The following is a 14,977-nucleotide window of genomic DNA, read 5'->3' as shown; positions in this document are numbered from 1 at the left end:
CTCCGAGCACAATCCACAGACTTCGATGACCGCTGACCGGTCACGACAAACAAGGGAAGGCGTGCGCCGCCGGGGAATCGAACCCCGACCTCGTCCGTGGGAGGGACGAATCCTAACCATTAGACCAACGGCGCGCCAGACAATACCTATGTTACCCACAAACAAACCCCACAAGAACACAACCCTAGCCAAAACAAAACGCTCCCAACGCCAACGCACCGCCCCACTCGATACCGACAACACACCACGCACTGTCCAACACCCTGTGTGGACCGCCCCCAACCCACCAACTTAGCCCTGGGAGCGCGTGGTTGCGTCTGCAGTTTTCTTGCGTTCAGGCGCAGCTGAACAGGAGAAAACAAGTATCGCCACGAGCCAGAGGTCGAGGGGGCTTGCCCGCACGCCGTGAGGCACGCGCATCGGCCCAAAAGCGCGCAAAAGACGGGGGATGTGCAAGAACAGCTGGCAAAAGATGCGCCGTCGGGGAATCGAACCCCGACCTCATCCTTGGAAGGGATGAATCCTAACCATTAGACCAACGGTGCACATTCCACGATCAAACACACAAAAACACACACCAAACGACGCACAAACAACCATGTCAACCACGCATACTCTATCAAACACCGCCTGTCCTGCGCGCTCACACCCATCAAAGCAAACAACACAGCAAGGCCGCCAACACGCGCGCCAAACTAACCGGCTACACACATACAGACAGACAGACAGACAGACAGACAGACAGACAGACAGACAGACAGACAGACAGACAAACACGCACACGAGATCATAAAACCTCAAACAACTCGATTGATCGCGCGCTTCGACAGCCGTCAACCCGAGCTTGTCACCCTCGAACACGCACCCCACCGAGCCATACGCACACCCACTCCAACTTGGAGCGGGAAGGCGCTCAACGCGATGTCGAGGTCGTCTCTGTAGCCCCTCTGTTGTTGGACTGTTGGTACGCTGCTAGCTGGTGGAGCTCCGAATCATATCGATATGAGGCGATTTACGCATATACCCCTCCCTGCCCGTGAGCTTTTCCCAACGCAACCCTGTAGGGTCGGTGTAGCAAGCACAAACTATCGCACTCGGATCTGGGCGTCCTGCTCGTCAAAGTAACATCTGTAGGCTGAATGGCGCGGCTGTTGAGGGCCTGGGGAGACTGGTATGGGCCAGCGCAGCGCTGAAAATGCGGCTGGGCCCTCGGCATCGAGCAAGAGGATCATCAAGCAAAATTGACAAAAGGTGCTCCGAGCAACAATCCACAGACTTCGATGACCGCTGACCGGTCACGACAAATAAGGGAAGGCGTGCGCCGCCGGGGAATCGAACCCCGACCTCGTCCGTGGGAGGGACGAATCCTAACCATTAGACCAACGGCGCGCCAGACAATACCTATGTTACCCACAAACAAACCCCACAAGAACACAACCCTAGCCAAAACAAAACGCTCCCAACGCCAACGCACCGCCCCACTCGATACCGACAACACACCACGCACTGTCCAACACCCTGTGTGGACCGCCCCCAACCCACCAACTTAGCCCTGGGAGCGTGTGGTTGCGTCTGCAGTTTTCTTGCGTTCAGGCGCAGCTGAACAGGAGAAAACAAGTATCGCCACGAGCCAGAGGTCGAGGGGGCTTGCCCGCACGCCGTGAGGCACGCGCATCGGCCCAAAAGCGCGCAAAAGACGGGGGATGTGCAAGAACAGCTGGCAAAAGATGCGCCGTCGGGGAATCGAACCCCGACCTCATCCTTGGAAGGGATGAATCCTAACCATTAGACCAACGGTGCACATTCCACGATCAAACACACAAAAACACACACCAAACGACGCACAAACAACCATGTCAACCACGCATACTCTATCAAACACCGCCTGTCCTGCGCGCTCACACCCATCAAAGCAAACAACACAGCAAGGCCGCCAACACGCGCGCCAAACTAACCGGCTACACACATACAGACAGACAGACAGACAGACAGACAGACAGACAGACAGACAGACAGACAGACAGACAGACAGACAGACAGACAGACAGACAGACAGACAGACAGACAGACAGACAGACAGACAGACAGACAGACAGACAGACAGACAGACAGACAGACAAACACGCACACGAGATCATAAAACCTCAAACAACTCGATTGATCGCGCGCTTCGACAGCCGTCAACCCGAGCTTGTCACCCTCGAACACGCACCCCACCGAGCCATACGCACACCCACTCCAACTTGGAGCGGGAAGGCGCTCAACGCGATGTCGAGGTCGTCTCTGTAGCCCCTCTGTTGTTGGACTGTTGGTACGCTGCTAGCTGGTGGAGCTCCGAATCATATCGATATGAGGCGATTTACGCATATACCCCTCCCTGCCCGTGAGCTTTTCCCAACGCAACCCTGTAGGGTCGGTGTAGCAAGCACAAACTATCGCACTCGGATCTGGGCGTCCTGCTCGTCAAAGTAACATCTGTAGGCTGAATGGCGCGGCTGTTGAGGGCCTGGGGAGACTGGTATGGGCCAGCGCAGCGCTGAAAATGCGGCTGGGCCCTCGGCATCGAGCAAGAGGATCATCAAGCAAAATTGACAAAAGGTGCTCCGAGCAACAATCCACAGACTTCGATGACCGCTGACCGGTCACGACAAACAAGGGAAGGCGTGCGCCGCCGGGGAATCGAACCCCGACCTCGTCCGTGGGAGGGACGAATCCTAACCATTAGACCAACGGCGCGCCAGACAATACCTATGTTACCCACAAACAAACCCCACAAGAACCACAACCCTAGCCAAAACAAAACGCTCCCAACGCCAACGCACCGCCCCACTCGATACCGACAACACACCACGCACTGTCCAACACCCTGTGTGGACCGCCCCCAACCCACCAACTTAGCCCTGGGAGCGTGTGGTTGCGTCTGCAGTTTTCTTGCGTTCAGGCGCAGCTGAACAGGAGAAAACAAGTATCGCCACGAGCCAGAGGTCGAGGGGGCTTGCCCGCACGCCGTGAGGCACGCGCATCGGCCCAAAAGCGCGCAAAAGACGGGGGATGTGCAAGAACAGCTGGCAAAAGATGCGCCGTCGGGGAATCGAACCCCGACCTCATCCTTGGAAGGGATGAATCCTAACCATTAGACCAACGGTGCACATTCCACGATCAAACACACAAAAACACACACCAAACGACGCACAAACAACCATGTCAACCACGCATACTCTATCAAACACCGCCTGTCCTGCGCGCTCACACCCATCAAAGCAAACAACACAGCAAGGCCGCCAACACGCGCGCCAAACTAACCGGCTACACACATACAGACAGACAGACAGACAGACAGACAGACAGACAGACAGACAGACAGACAGACAGACAGACAGACAGACAGACAGACAGACAGACAGACAGACAGACAGACAGACAGACAGACAGACAGACAGACAGACAAACACGCACACGAGATCATAAAACCTCAAACAACTCGATTGATCGCGCGCTTCGACAGCCGTCAACCCGAGCTTGTCACCCTCGAACACGCACCCCACCGAGCCATACGCACACCCACTCCAACTTGGAGCGGGAAGGCGCTCAACGCGATGTCGAGGTCGTCTCTGTAGCCCCTCTGTTGTTGGACTGTTGGTACGCTGCTAGCTGGTGGAGCTCCGAATCATATCGATATGAGGCGATTTACGCATATACCCCTCCCTGCCCGTGAGCTTTTCCCAACGCAACCCTGTAGGGTCGGTGTAGCAAGCACAAACTATCGCACTCGGATCTGGGCGTCCTGCTCGTCAAAGTAACATCTGTAGGCTGAATGGCGCGGCTGTTGAGGGCCTGGGGAGACTGGTATGGGCCAGCGCAGCGCTGAAAATGCGGCTGGGCCCTCGGCATCGAGCAAGAGGATCATCAAGCAAAATTGACAAAAGGTGCTCCGAGCAACAATCCACAGACTTCGATGACCGCTGACCGGTCACGACAAACAAGGGAAGGCGTGCGCCGCCGGGGAATCGAACCCCGACCTCGTCCGTGGGAGGGACGAATCCTAACCATTAGACCAACGGCGCGCCAGACAATACCCATGTTACCCACAAACAAACCCCACAAGAACCACAACCCTAACCAAAACAAAACGCTCCCCAACGCCAACGCACCGCCCCACTCGATACCGACAACACACCACGCACTGTCCAACACCCTGTGTGGACCGCCCCCAACCCACCAACTTAGCCCTGGGAGCGCGTGGTTGCGTCTGCAGTTTTCTTGCGTTCAGGCGCAGCTGAACAGGAGAAAACAAGTATCGCCACGAGCCAGAGGTCGAGGGGGCTTGCCCGCACGCCGTGAGGCACGCGCATCGGCCCAAAAGCGCGCAAAAGACGGGGGATGTGCAAGAACAGCTGGCAAAAGATGCGCCGTCGGGGAATCGAATCCCGACCTCATCCTTGGAAGGGATGAATCCTAACCATTAGACCAACGGTGCACATTCCACGATCAAACACACAAAAACACACACCAAACGACGCACAAACAACCATGTCAACCACGCATACTCTATCAAACACCGCCTGTCCTACCCATCAAAGCAAACAACACAGCAAGGCCGCCAACACGCGCGCCAAACTAACCGGCTACACACATACAGACAGACAGACAGACAGACAGACAGACAGACAGACAGACAGACAGACAGACAGACAGACAGACAGACAGACAGACAGACAGACAGACAGACAGACAGACAAACACGCACACGAGATCATAAAACCTCAAACAACTCGATTGATCGCGCGCTTCGACAGCCGTCAACCCGAGCTTGTCACCCTCGAACACGCACCCCACCGAGCCATACGCACACCCACTCCAACTTGGAGCGGGAAGGCGCTCAACGCGATGTCGAGGTCGTCTCTGTAGCCCCTCTGTTGTTGGACTGTTGGTACGCTGCTAGCTGGTGGAGCTCCGAATCATATCGATATGAGGCGATTTACGCATATACCCCTCCCTGCCCGTGAGCTTTTCCCAACGCAACCCTGTAGGGTCGGTGTAGCAAGCACAAACTATCGCACTCGGATCTGGGCGTCCTGCTCGTCAAAGTAACATCTGTAGGCTGAATGGCGCGGCTGTTGAGGGCCTGGGGAGACTGGTATGGGCCAGCGCAGCGCTGAAAATGCGGCTGGGCCCTCGGCATCGAGCAAGAGGATCATCAAGCAAAATTGACAAAAGGTGCTCCGAGCAACAATCCACAGACTTCGATGACCGCTGACCGGTCACGACAAACAAGGGAAGGCGTGCGCCGCCGGGGAATCGAACCCCGACCTCGTCCGTGGGAGGGACGAATCCTAACCATTAGACCAACGGCGCGCCAGACAATACCCATGTTACCCACAAACAAACCCCACAAGAACCACAACCCTAGCCAAAACAAAACGCTCCCAACGCCAACGCACCGCCCCACTCGATACCGACAACACACCACGCACTGTCCAACACCCTGTGTGGACCGCCCCCAACCCACCAACTTAGCCCTGGGAGCGCGTGGTTGCGTCTGCAGTTTTCTTGCGTTCAGGCGCAGCTGAACAGGAGAAAACAAGTATCGCCACGAGCCAGAGGTCGAGGGGGCTTGCCCGCACGCCGTGAGGCACGCGCATCGGCCCAAAAGCGCGCAAAAGACGGGGGATGTGCAAGAACAGCTGGCAAAAGATGCGCCGTCGGGGAATCGAACCCCGACCTCATCCTTGGAAGGGATGAATCCTAACCATTAGACCAACGGTGCACATTCCACGATCAAACACACAAAAACACACACCAAACGACGCACAAACAACCATGTCAACCACGCATACTCTATCAAACACCGCCTGTCCTGCGCGCTCACACCCATCAAAGCAAACAACACAGCAAGGCCGCCAACACGCGCGCCAAACTAACCGGCTACACACATACAGACAGACAGACAGACAGACAGACAGACAGACAGACAGACAGACAGACAGACAGACAGACAGACAGACAGACAGACAGACAGACAGACAGACAGACAGACAGACAGACAGACAGACAGACAGACAGACAAACACGCACACGAGATCATAAAACCTCAAACAACTCGATTGATCGCGCGCTTCGACAGCCGTCAACCCGAGCTTGTCACCCTCGAACACGCACCCCACCGAGCCATACGCACACCCACTCCAACTTGGAGCGGGAAGGCGCTCAACGCGATGTCGAGGTCGTCTCTGTAGCCCCTCTGTTGTTGGACTGTTGGTACGCTGCTAGCTGGTGGAGCTCCGAATCATATCGATATGAGGCGATTTACGCATATACCCCTCCCTGCCCGTGAGCTTTTCCCAACGCAACCCTGTAGGGTCGGTGTAGCAAGCACAAACTATCGCACTCGGATCTGGGCGTCCTGCTCGTCAAAGTAACATCTGTAGGCTGAATGGCGCGGCTGTTGAGGGCCTGGGGAGACTGGTATGGGCCAGCGCAGCGCTGAAAATGCGGCTGGGCCCTCGGCATCGAGCAAGAGGATCATCAAGCAAAATTGACAAAAGGTGCTCCGAGCAACAATCCACAGACTTCGATGACCGCTGACCGGTCACGACAAACAAGGGAAGGCGTGCGCCGCCGGGGAATCGAACCCCGACCTCGTCCGTGGGAGGGACGAATCCTAACCATTAGACCAACGGCGCGCCAGACAATACCTATGTTACCCACAAACAAACCCCACAAGAACCACAACCCTAGCCAAAACAAAACGCTCCCAACGCCAACGCACCGCCCCACTCGATACCGACAACACACCACGCACTGTCCAACACCCTGTGTGGACCGCCCCCAACCCACCAACTTAGCCCTGGGAGCGCGTGGTTGCGTCTGCAGTTTTCTTGCGTTCAGGCGCAGCTGAACAGGAGAAAACAAGTATCGCCACGAGCCAGAGGTCGAGGGGGCTTGCCCGCACGCCGTGAGGCACGCGCATCGGCCCAAAAGCGCGCAAAAGACGGGGGATGTGCAAGAACAGCTGGCAAAAGATGCGCCGTCGGGGAATCGAACCCCGACCTCATCCTTGGAAGGGATGAATCCTAACCATTAGACCAACGGTGCACATTCCACGATCAAACACACAAAAACACACACCAAACGACGCACAAACAACCATGTCAACCACGCATACTCTATCAAACACCGCCTGTCCTGCGCGCTCACACCCATCAAAGCAAACAACACAGCAAGGCCGCCAACACGCGCGCCAAACTAACCGGCTACACACATACAGACAGACAGACAGACAGACAGACAGACAGACAGACAGACAGACAGACAGACAAACACGCACACGAGATCATAAAACCTCAAACAACTCGATTGATCGCGCGCTTCGACAGCCGTCAACCCGAGCTTGTCACCCTCGAACACGCACCCCACCGAGCCATACGCACACCCACTCCAACTTGGAGCGGGAAGGCGCTCAACGCGATGTCGAGGTCGTCTCTGTAGCCCCTCTGTTGTTGGACTGTTGGTACGCTGCTAGCTGGTGGAGCTCCGAATCATATCGATATGAGGCGATTTACGCATATACCCTTCCCTGCCCGTGAGCTTTTCCCAACGCAACCCTGTAGGGTCGGTGTAGCAAGCACAAACTATCGCACTCGGATCTGGGCGTCCTGCTCGTCAAAGTAACATCTGTAGGCTGAATGGCGCGGGGGGGGGTTGAGGGCCTGGGGAGACTGGTATGGGCCAGCGCAGCGCTGAAAATGCGGCTGGGCCCTCGGCATCGAGCAAGAGGATCATCAAGCAAAATTGACAAAAGGTGCTCCGAGCAACAATCCACAGACTTCGATGACCGCTGACCGGTCACGACAAACAAGGGAAGGCGTGCGCCGCCGGGGAATCGAATCCCGACCTCGTCCGTGGGAGGGACGAATCCTAACCATTAGACCAACGGCGCGCCAGACAATACCCATGTTACCCACAAACAAACCCCACAAGAACCACAACCCTAGCCAAAACAAAACGCTCCCAACGCCAACGCACCGCCCCACTCGATACCGACAACACACCACGCACTGTCCAACACCCTGTGTGGACCGCCCCCAACCCACCAACTTAGCCCTGGGAGCGTGTGGTTGCGTCTGCAGTTTTCTTGCGTTCAGGCGCAGCTGAACAGGAGAAAACAAGTATCGCCACGAGCCAGAGGTCGAGGGGGCTTGCCCGCACGCCGTGAGGCACGCGCATCGGCCCAAAAGCGCGCAAAAGACGGGGGATGTGCAAGAACAGCTGGCAAAAGATGCGCCGTCGGGGAATCGAACCCCGACCTCATCCTTGGAAGGGATGAATCCTAACCATTAGACCAACGGTGCACATTCCACGATCAAACACACAAAAACACAAACCAAACGACGCACAAACAACCATGTCAACCACGCATACTCTATCAAACACCGCCTGTCCTACCCATCAAAGCAAACAACACAGCAAGGCCGCCAACACGCGCGCCAAACTAACCGGCTACACACATACAGACAGACAGACAGACAGACAGACAGACAGACAGACAGACAGACAAACACGCACACGAGATCATAAAACCTCAAACAACTCGATTGATCGCGCGCTTCGACAGCCGTCAACCCGAGCTTGTCACCCTCGAACACGCACCCCACCGAGCCATACGCACACCCACTCCAACTTGGAGCGGGAAGGCGCTCAACGCGATGTCGAGGTCGTCTCTGTAGCCCCTCTGTTGTTGGACTGTTGGTACGCTGCTAGCTGGTGGAGCTCCGAATCATATCGATATGAGGCGATTTACGCATATACCCCTCCCTGCCCGTGAGCTTTTCCCAACGCAACCCTGTAGGGTCGGTGTAGCAAGCACAAACTATCGCACTCGGATCTGGGCGTCCTGCTCGTCAAAGTAACATCTGTAGGCTGAATGGCGCGGCTGTTGAGGGCCTGGGGAGACTGGTATGGGCCAGCGCAGCGCTGAAAATGCGGCTGGGCCCTCGGCATCGAGCAAGAGGATCATCAAGCAAAATTGACAAAAGGTGCTCCGAGCAACAATCCACAGACTTCGATGACCGCTGACCGGTCACGACAAACAAGGGAAGGCGTGCGCCGCCGGGGAATCGAACCCCGACCTCGTCCGTGGGAGGGACGAATCCTAACCATTAGACCAACGGCGCGCCAGACAATACCCATGTTACCCACAAACAAACCCCACAAGAACCACAACCCTAGCCAAAACAAAACGCTCCCAACGCCAACGCACCGCCCCACTCGATACCGACAACACACCACGCACTGTCCAACACCCTGTGTGGACCGCCCCCAACCCACCAACTTAGCCCTGGGAGCGCGTGGTTGCGTCTGCAGTTTTCTTGCGTTCAGGCGCAGCTGAACAGGAGAAAACAAGTATCGCCACGAGCCAGAGGTCGAGGGGGCTTGCCCGCACGCCGTGAGGCACGCGCATCGGCCCAAAAGCGCGCAAAAGACGGGGGATGTGCAAGAACAGCTGGCAAAAGATGCGCCGTCGGGGAATCGAACCCCGACCTCATCCTTGGAAGGGATGAATCCTAACCATTAGACCAACGGTGCACATTCCACGATCAAACACACAAAAACACACACCAAACGACGCACAAACAACCATGTCAACCACGCATACTCTATCAAACACCGCCTGTCCTGCGCGCTCACACCCATCAAAGCAAACAACACAGCAAGGCCGCCAACACGCGCGCCAAACTAACCGGCTACACACATACAGACAGACAGACAGACAGACAGACAGACAGACAGACAGACAGACAGACAGACAGACAGACAAACACGCACACGAGATCATAAAACCTCAAACAACTCGATTGATCGCGCGCTTCGACAGCCGTCAACCCGAGCTTGTCACCCTCGAACACGCACCCCACCGAGCCATACGCACACCCACTCCAACTTGGAGCGGGAAGGCGCTCAACGCGATGTCGAGGTCGTCTCTGTAGCCCCTCTGTTGTTGGACTGTTGGTACGCTGCTAGCTGGTGGAGCTCCGAATCATATCGATATGAGGCGATTTACGCATATACCCCTCCCTGCCCGTGAGCTTTTCCCAACGCAACCCTGTAGGGTCGGTGTAGCAAGCACAAACTATCGCACTCGGATCTGGGCGTCCTGCTCGTCAAAGTAACATCTGTAGGCTGAATGGCGCGGCTGTTGAGGGCCTGGGGAGACTGGTATGGGCCAGCGCAGCGCTGAAAATGCGGCTGGGCCCTCGGCATCGAGCAAGAGGATCATCAAGCAAAATTGACAAAAGGTGCTCCGAGCAACAATCCACAGACTTCGATGACCGCTGACCGGTCACGACAAACAAGGGAAGGCGTGCGCCGCCGGGGAATCGAACCCCGACCTCGTCCGTGGGAGGGACGAATCCTAACCATTAGACCAACGGCGCGCCAGACAATACCTATGTTACCCACAAACAAACCCCACAAGAACCACAACCCTAGCCAAAACAAAACGCTCCCCAACGCCAACGCACCGCCCCACTCGATACCGACAACACACCACGCACTGTCCAACACCCTGTGTGGACCGCCCCCAACCCACCAACTTAGCCCTGGGAGCGCGTGGTTGCGTCTGCAGTTTTCTTGCGTTCAGGCGCAGCTGAACAGGAGAAAACAAGTATCGCCACGAGCCAGAGGTCGAGGGGGCTTGCCCGCACGCCGTGAGGCACGCGCATCGGCCCAAAAGCGCGCAAAAGACGGGGGATGTGCAAGAACAGCTGGCAAAAGATGCGCCGTCGGGGAATCGAATCCCGACCTCATCCTTGGAAGGGATGAATCCTAACCATTAGACCAACGGTGCACATTCCACGATCAAACACACAAAAACACACACCAAACGACGCACAAACAACCATGTCAACCACGCATACTCTATCAAACACCGCCTGTCCTGCGCGCTCACACCCATCAAAGCAAACAACACAGCAAGGCCGCCAACACGCGCGCCAAACTAACCGGCTACACACATACAGACAGACAGACAGACAGACAGACAGACAGACAGACAGACAGACAGACAGACAGACAGACAGACAAACACGCACACGAGATCATAAAACCTCAAACAACTCGATTGATCGCGCGCTTCGACAGCCGTCAACCCGAGCTTGTCACCCTCGAACACGCACCCCACCGAGCCATACGCACACCCACTCCAACTTGGAGCGGGAAGGCGCTCAACGCGATGTCGAGGTCGTCTCTGTAGCCCCTCTGTTGTTGGACTGTTGGTACGCTGCTAGCTGGTGGAGCTCCGAATCATATCGATATGAGGCGATTTACGCATATACCCCTCCCTGCCCGTGAGCTTTTCCCAACGCAACCCTGTAGGGTCGGTGTAGCAAGCACAAACTATCGCACTCGGATCTGGGCGTCCTGCTCGTCAAAGTAACATCTGTAGGCTGAATGGCGCGGCTGTTGAGGGCCTGGGGAGACTGGTATGGGCCAGCGCAGCGCTGAAAATGCGGCTGGGCCCTCGGCATCGAGCAAGAGGATCATCAAGCAAAATTGACAAAAGGTGCTCCGAGCAACAATCCACAGACTTCGATGACCGCTGACCGGTCACGACAAACAAGGGAAGGCGTGCGCCGCCGGGGAATCGAACCCCGACCTCGTCCGTGGGAGGGACGAATCCTAACCATTAGACCAACGGCGCGCCAGACAATACCCATGTTACCCACAAACAAACCCCACAAGAACCACAACCCTAGCCAAAACAAAACGCTCCCCAACGCCAACGCACCGCCCCACTCGATACCGACAACACACCACGCACTGTCCAACACCCTGTGTGGACCGCCCCCAACCCACCAACTTAGCCCTGGGAGCGCGTGGTTGCGTCTGCAGTTTTCTTGCGTTCAGGCGCAGCTGAACAGGAGAAAACAAGTATCGCCACGAGCCAGAGGTCGAGGGGGCTTGCCCGCACGCCGTGAGGCACGCGCATCGGCCCAAAAGCGCGCAAAAGACGGGGGATGTGCAAGAACAGCTGGCAAAAGATGCGCCGTCGGGGAATCGAACCCCGACCTCATCCTTGGAAGGGATGAATCCTAACCATTAGACCAACGGTGCACATTCCACGATCAAACACACAAAAACACACACCAAACGACGCACAAACAACCATGTCAACCACGCATACTCTATCAAACACCGCCTGTCCTGCGCGCTCACACCCATCAAAGCAAACAACACAGCAAGGCCGCCAACACGCGCGCCAAACTAACCGGCTACACACATACAGACAGACAGACAGACAGACAGACAGACAGACAGACAGACAGACAGACAGACAGACAGACAAACACGCACACGAGATCATAAAACCTCAAACAACTCGATTGATCGCGCGCTTCGACAGCCGTCAACCCGAGCTTGTCACCCTCGAACACGCACCCCACCGAGCCATACGCACACCCACTCCAACTTGGAGCGGGAAGGCGCTCAACGCGATGTCGAGGTCGTCTCTGTAGCCCCTCTGTTGTTGGACTGTTGGTACGCTGCTAGCTGGTGGAGCTCCGAATCATATCGATATGAGGCGATTTACGCATATACCCCTCCCTGCCCGTGAGCTTTTCCCAACGCAACCCTGTAGGGTCGGTGTAGCAAGCACAAACTATCGCACTCGGATCTGGGCGTCCTGCTCGTCAAAGTAACATCTGTAGGCTGAATGGCGCGGCTGTTGAGGGCCTGGGGAGACTGGTATGGGCCAGCGCAGCGCTGAAAATGCGGCTGGGCCCTCGGCATCGAGCAAGAGGATCATCAAGCAAAATTGACAAAAGGTGCTCCGAGCAACAATCCACAGACTTCGATGACCGCTGATCGGTCACGACAAACAAGGGAAGGCGTGCGCCGCCGGGGAATCGAACCCCGACCTCGTCCGTGGGAGGGACGAATCCTAACCATTAGACCAACGGCGCGCCAGACAATACCCATGTTACCCACAAACAAACCCCACAAGAACCACAACCCTAGCCAAAACAAAACGCTCCCCAACGCCAACGCACCGCCCCACTCGATACCGACAACACACCACGCACTGTCCAACACCCTGTGTGGACCGCCCCCAACCCACCAACTTAGCCCTGGGAGCGCGTGGTTGCGTCTGCAGTTTTCTTGCGTTCAGGCGCAGCTGAACAGGAGAAAACAAGTATCGCCACGAGCCAGAGGTCGAGGGGGCTTGCCCGCACGCCGTGAGGCACGCGCATCGGCCCAAAAGCGCGCAAAAGACGGGGGATGTGCAAGAACAGCTGGCAAAAGATGCGCCGTCGGGGAATCGAACCCCGACCTCATCCTTGGAAGGGATGAATCCTAACCATTAGACCAACGGTGCACATTCCACGATCAAACACACAAAAACACACACCAAACGACGCACAAACAACCATGTCAACCACGCATACTCTATCAAACACCGCCTGTCCTGCGCGCTCACACCCATCAAAGCAAACAACACAGCAAGGCCGCCAACACGCGCGCCAAACTAACCGGCTACACACATACAGACAGACAGACAGACAGACAGACAGACAGACAGACAGACAGACAGACAGACAGACAAACACGCACACGAGATCATAAAACCTCAAACAACTCGATTGATCGCGCGCTTCGACAGCCGTCAACCCGAGCTTGTCACCCTCGAACACGCACCCCACCGAGCCATACGCACACCCACTCCAACTTGGAGCGGGAAGGCGCTCAACGCGATGTCGAGGTCGTCTCTGTAGCCCCTCTGTTGTTGGACTGTTGGTACGCTGCTAGCTGGTGGAGCTCCGAATCATATCGATATGAGGCGATTTACGCATATACCCCTCCCTGCCCGTGAGCTTTTCCCAACGCAACCCTGTAGGGTCGGTGTAGCAAGCACAAACTATCGCACTCGGATCTGGGCGTCCTGCTCGTCAAAGTAACATCTGTAGGCTGAATGGCGCGGCTGTTGAGGGCCTGGGGAGACTGGTATGGGCCAGCGCAGCGCTGAAAATGCGGCTGGGCCCTCGGCATCGAGCAAGAGGATCATCAAGCAAAATTGACAAAAGGTGCTCCGAGCAACAATCCACAGACTTCGATGACCGCTGACCGGTCACGACAAACAAGGGAAGGCGTGCGCCGCCGGGGAATCGAACCCCGACCTCGTCCGTGGGAGGGACGAATCCTAACCATTAGACCAACGGCGCGCCAGACAATACCCATGTTACCCACAAACAAACCCCACAAGAACCACAACCCTAGCCAAAACAAAACGCTCCCAACGCCAACGCACCGCCCCACTCGATACCGACAACACACCACGCACTGTCCAACACCCTGTGTGAACCGCCCCCAACCCACCAACTTAGCCCTGGGAGCGCGTGGTTGCGTCTGCAGTTTTCTTGCGTTCAGGCGCAGCTGAACAGGAGAAAACAAGTATCGCCACGAGCCAGAGGTCGAGGGGGCTTGCCCGCACGCCGTGAGGCACGCGCATCGGCCCAAAAGCGCGCAAAAGACGGGGGATGTGCAAGAACAGCTGGCAAAAGATGCGCCGTCGGGGAATCGAACCCCGACCTCATCCTTGGAAGGGATGAATCCTAACCATTAGACCAACGGTGCACATTCCACGATCAAACACACAAAAACACACACCAAACGACGCACAAACAACCATGTCAACCACGCATACTCTATCAAACACCGCCTGTCCTACCCATCAAAGCAAACAACACAGCAAGGCCGCCAACACGCGCGCCAAACTAACCGGCTACACACATACAGACAGACAGACAGACAGACAGACAGACAGACAGACAGACAGACAGACAGACAGACAGACAGACAGACAGACAGACAGACAGACAGACAGACAGACAAACACGCACACGAGATCATAAACCTCAAACAACTCGATTGATCGCGCGCTTCGACAGCCGTCAACCCGAGCTTGTCACCCTCGACACGCACC

General features: G+C 56.3%; 24 non-coding genes across 24 annotated transcripts; all 24 read right to left on the bottom strand.

Moving 5' to 3' along the window:
* Window positions 1-62: 62 nt before the first annotated feature.
* PHYSODRAFT_t1493 lies at window positions 63-134 on the bottom strand. The gene has a single exon. It is a non-coding gene; the product is annotated as a tRNA-Gly (tRNA).
* A 339-nt stretch (window positions 135-473) lies between these two features.
* PHYSODRAFT_t1492 lies at window positions 474-545 on the bottom strand. Its single transcript has one exon. It is a non-coding gene; the product is annotated as a tRNA-Gly (tRNA).
* A 772-nt stretch (window positions 546-1,317) lies between these two features.
* Window positions 1,318-1,389, bottom strand: PHYSODRAFT_t1491. Its single transcript has one exon. It is a non-coding gene; the product is annotated as a tRNA-Gly (tRNA).
* Window positions 1,390-1,728: 339 nt separating this feature from the next.
* Window positions 1,729-1,800, bottom strand: PHYSODRAFT_t1490. Its single transcript has one exon. It is a non-coding gene; the product is annotated as a tRNA-Gly (tRNA).
* Window positions 1,801-2,664: 864 nt separating this feature from the next.
* PHYSODRAFT_t1489 lies at window positions 2,665-2,736 on the bottom strand. The gene has a single exon. It is a non-coding gene; the product is annotated as a tRNA-Gly (tRNA).
* A 340-nt stretch (window positions 2,737-3,076) lies between these two features.
* Window positions 3,077-3,148, bottom strand: PHYSODRAFT_t1488. The gene has a single exon. It is a non-coding gene; the product is annotated as a tRNA-Gly (tRNA).
* An 844-nt stretch (window positions 3,149-3,992) lies between these two features.
* Window positions 3,993-4,064, bottom strand: PHYSODRAFT_t1487. Its single transcript has one exon. It is a non-coding gene; the product is annotated as a tRNA-Gly (tRNA).
* A 341-nt stretch (window positions 4,065-4,405) lies between these two features.
* Window positions 4,406-4,477, bottom strand: PHYSODRAFT_t1486. The gene has a single exon. It is a non-coding gene; the product is annotated as a tRNA-Gly (tRNA).
* Window positions 4,478-5,283: 806 nt separating this feature from the next.
* Window positions 5,284-5,355, bottom strand: PHYSODRAFT_t1485. The gene has a single exon. It is a non-coding gene; the product is annotated as a tRNA-Gly (tRNA).
* Window positions 5,356-5,695: 340 nt separating this feature from the next.
* PHYSODRAFT_t1484 lies at window positions 5,696-5,767 on the bottom strand. The gene has a single exon. It is a non-coding gene; the product is annotated as a tRNA-Gly (tRNA).
* An 844-nt stretch (window positions 5,768-6,611) lies between these two features.
* On the bottom strand, window positions 6,612-6,683 carry PHYSODRAFT_t1483. The gene has a single exon. It is a non-coding gene; the product is annotated as a tRNA-Gly (tRNA).
* A 340-nt stretch (window positions 6,684-7,023) lies between these two features.
* PHYSODRAFT_t1482 lies at window positions 7,024-7,095 on the bottom strand. Its single transcript has one exon. It is a non-coding gene; the product is annotated as a tRNA-Gly (tRNA).
* Window positions 7,096-7,867: 772 nt separating this feature from the next.
* PHYSODRAFT_t1481 lies at window positions 7,868-7,939 on the bottom strand. Its single transcript has one exon. It is a non-coding gene; the product is annotated as a tRNA-Gly (tRNA).
* A 340-nt stretch (window positions 7,940-8,279) lies between these two features.
* PHYSODRAFT_t1480 lies at window positions 8,280-8,351 on the bottom strand. Its single transcript has one exon. It is a non-coding gene; the product is annotated as a tRNA-Gly (tRNA).
* A 750-nt stretch (window positions 8,352-9,101) lies between these two features.
* On the bottom strand, window positions 9,102-9,173 carry PHYSODRAFT_t1479. Its single transcript has one exon. It is a non-coding gene; the product is annotated as a tRNA-Gly (tRNA).
* A 340-nt stretch (window positions 9,174-9,513) lies between these two features.
* Window positions 9,514-9,585, bottom strand: PHYSODRAFT_t1478. Its single transcript has one exon. It is a non-coding gene; the product is annotated as a tRNA-Gly (tRNA).
* Window positions 9,586-10,361: 776 nt separating this feature from the next.
* On the bottom strand, window positions 10,362-10,433 carry PHYSODRAFT_t1477. The gene has a single exon. It is a non-coding gene; the product is annotated as a tRNA-Gly (tRNA).
* Window positions 10,434-10,774: 341 nt separating this feature from the next.
* PHYSODRAFT_t1476 lies at window positions 10,775-10,846 on the bottom strand. Its single transcript has one exon. It is a non-coding gene; the product is annotated as a tRNA-Gly (tRNA).
* A 780-nt stretch (window positions 10,847-11,626) lies between these two features.
* PHYSODRAFT_t1475 lies at window positions 11,627-11,698 on the bottom strand. The gene has a single exon. It is a non-coding gene; the product is annotated as a tRNA-Gly (tRNA).
* A 341-nt stretch (window positions 11,699-12,039) lies between these two features.
* PHYSODRAFT_t1474 lies at window positions 12,040-12,111 on the bottom strand. The gene has a single exon. It is a non-coding gene; the product is annotated as a tRNA-Gly (tRNA).
* Window positions 12,112-12,887: 776 nt separating this feature from the next.
* PHYSODRAFT_t1473 lies at window positions 12,888-12,959 on the bottom strand. Its single transcript has one exon. It is a non-coding gene; the product is annotated as a tRNA-Gly (tRNA).
* A 341-nt stretch (window positions 12,960-13,300) lies between these two features.
* PHYSODRAFT_t1472 lies at window positions 13,301-13,372 on the bottom strand. Its single transcript has one exon. It is a non-coding gene; the product is annotated as a tRNA-Gly (tRNA).
* Window positions 13,373-14,144: 772 nt separating this feature from the next.
* PHYSODRAFT_t1471 lies at window positions 14,145-14,216 on the bottom strand. The gene has a single exon. It is a non-coding gene; the product is annotated as a tRNA-Gly (tRNA).
* Window positions 14,217-14,556: 340 nt separating this feature from the next.
* Window positions 14,557-14,628, bottom strand: PHYSODRAFT_t1470. The gene has a single exon. It is a non-coding gene; the product is annotated as a tRNA-Gly (tRNA).
* Between the last annotated feature and the right edge of the window lie 349 nt (window positions 14,629-14,977).

Source organism: Phytophthora sojae, assembly GCF_000149755.1.
Source record: "Phytophthora sojae unplaced genomic scaffold PHYSOscaffold_12, whole genome shotgun sequence".
Classification (NCBI taxonomy): domain Eukaryota; phylum Oomycota; class Peronosporomycetes; order Peronosporales; family Peronosporaceae; genus Phytophthora; species Phytophthora sojae.
This window is presented reverse-complemented; position numbering and strand designations above follow the sequence as displayed.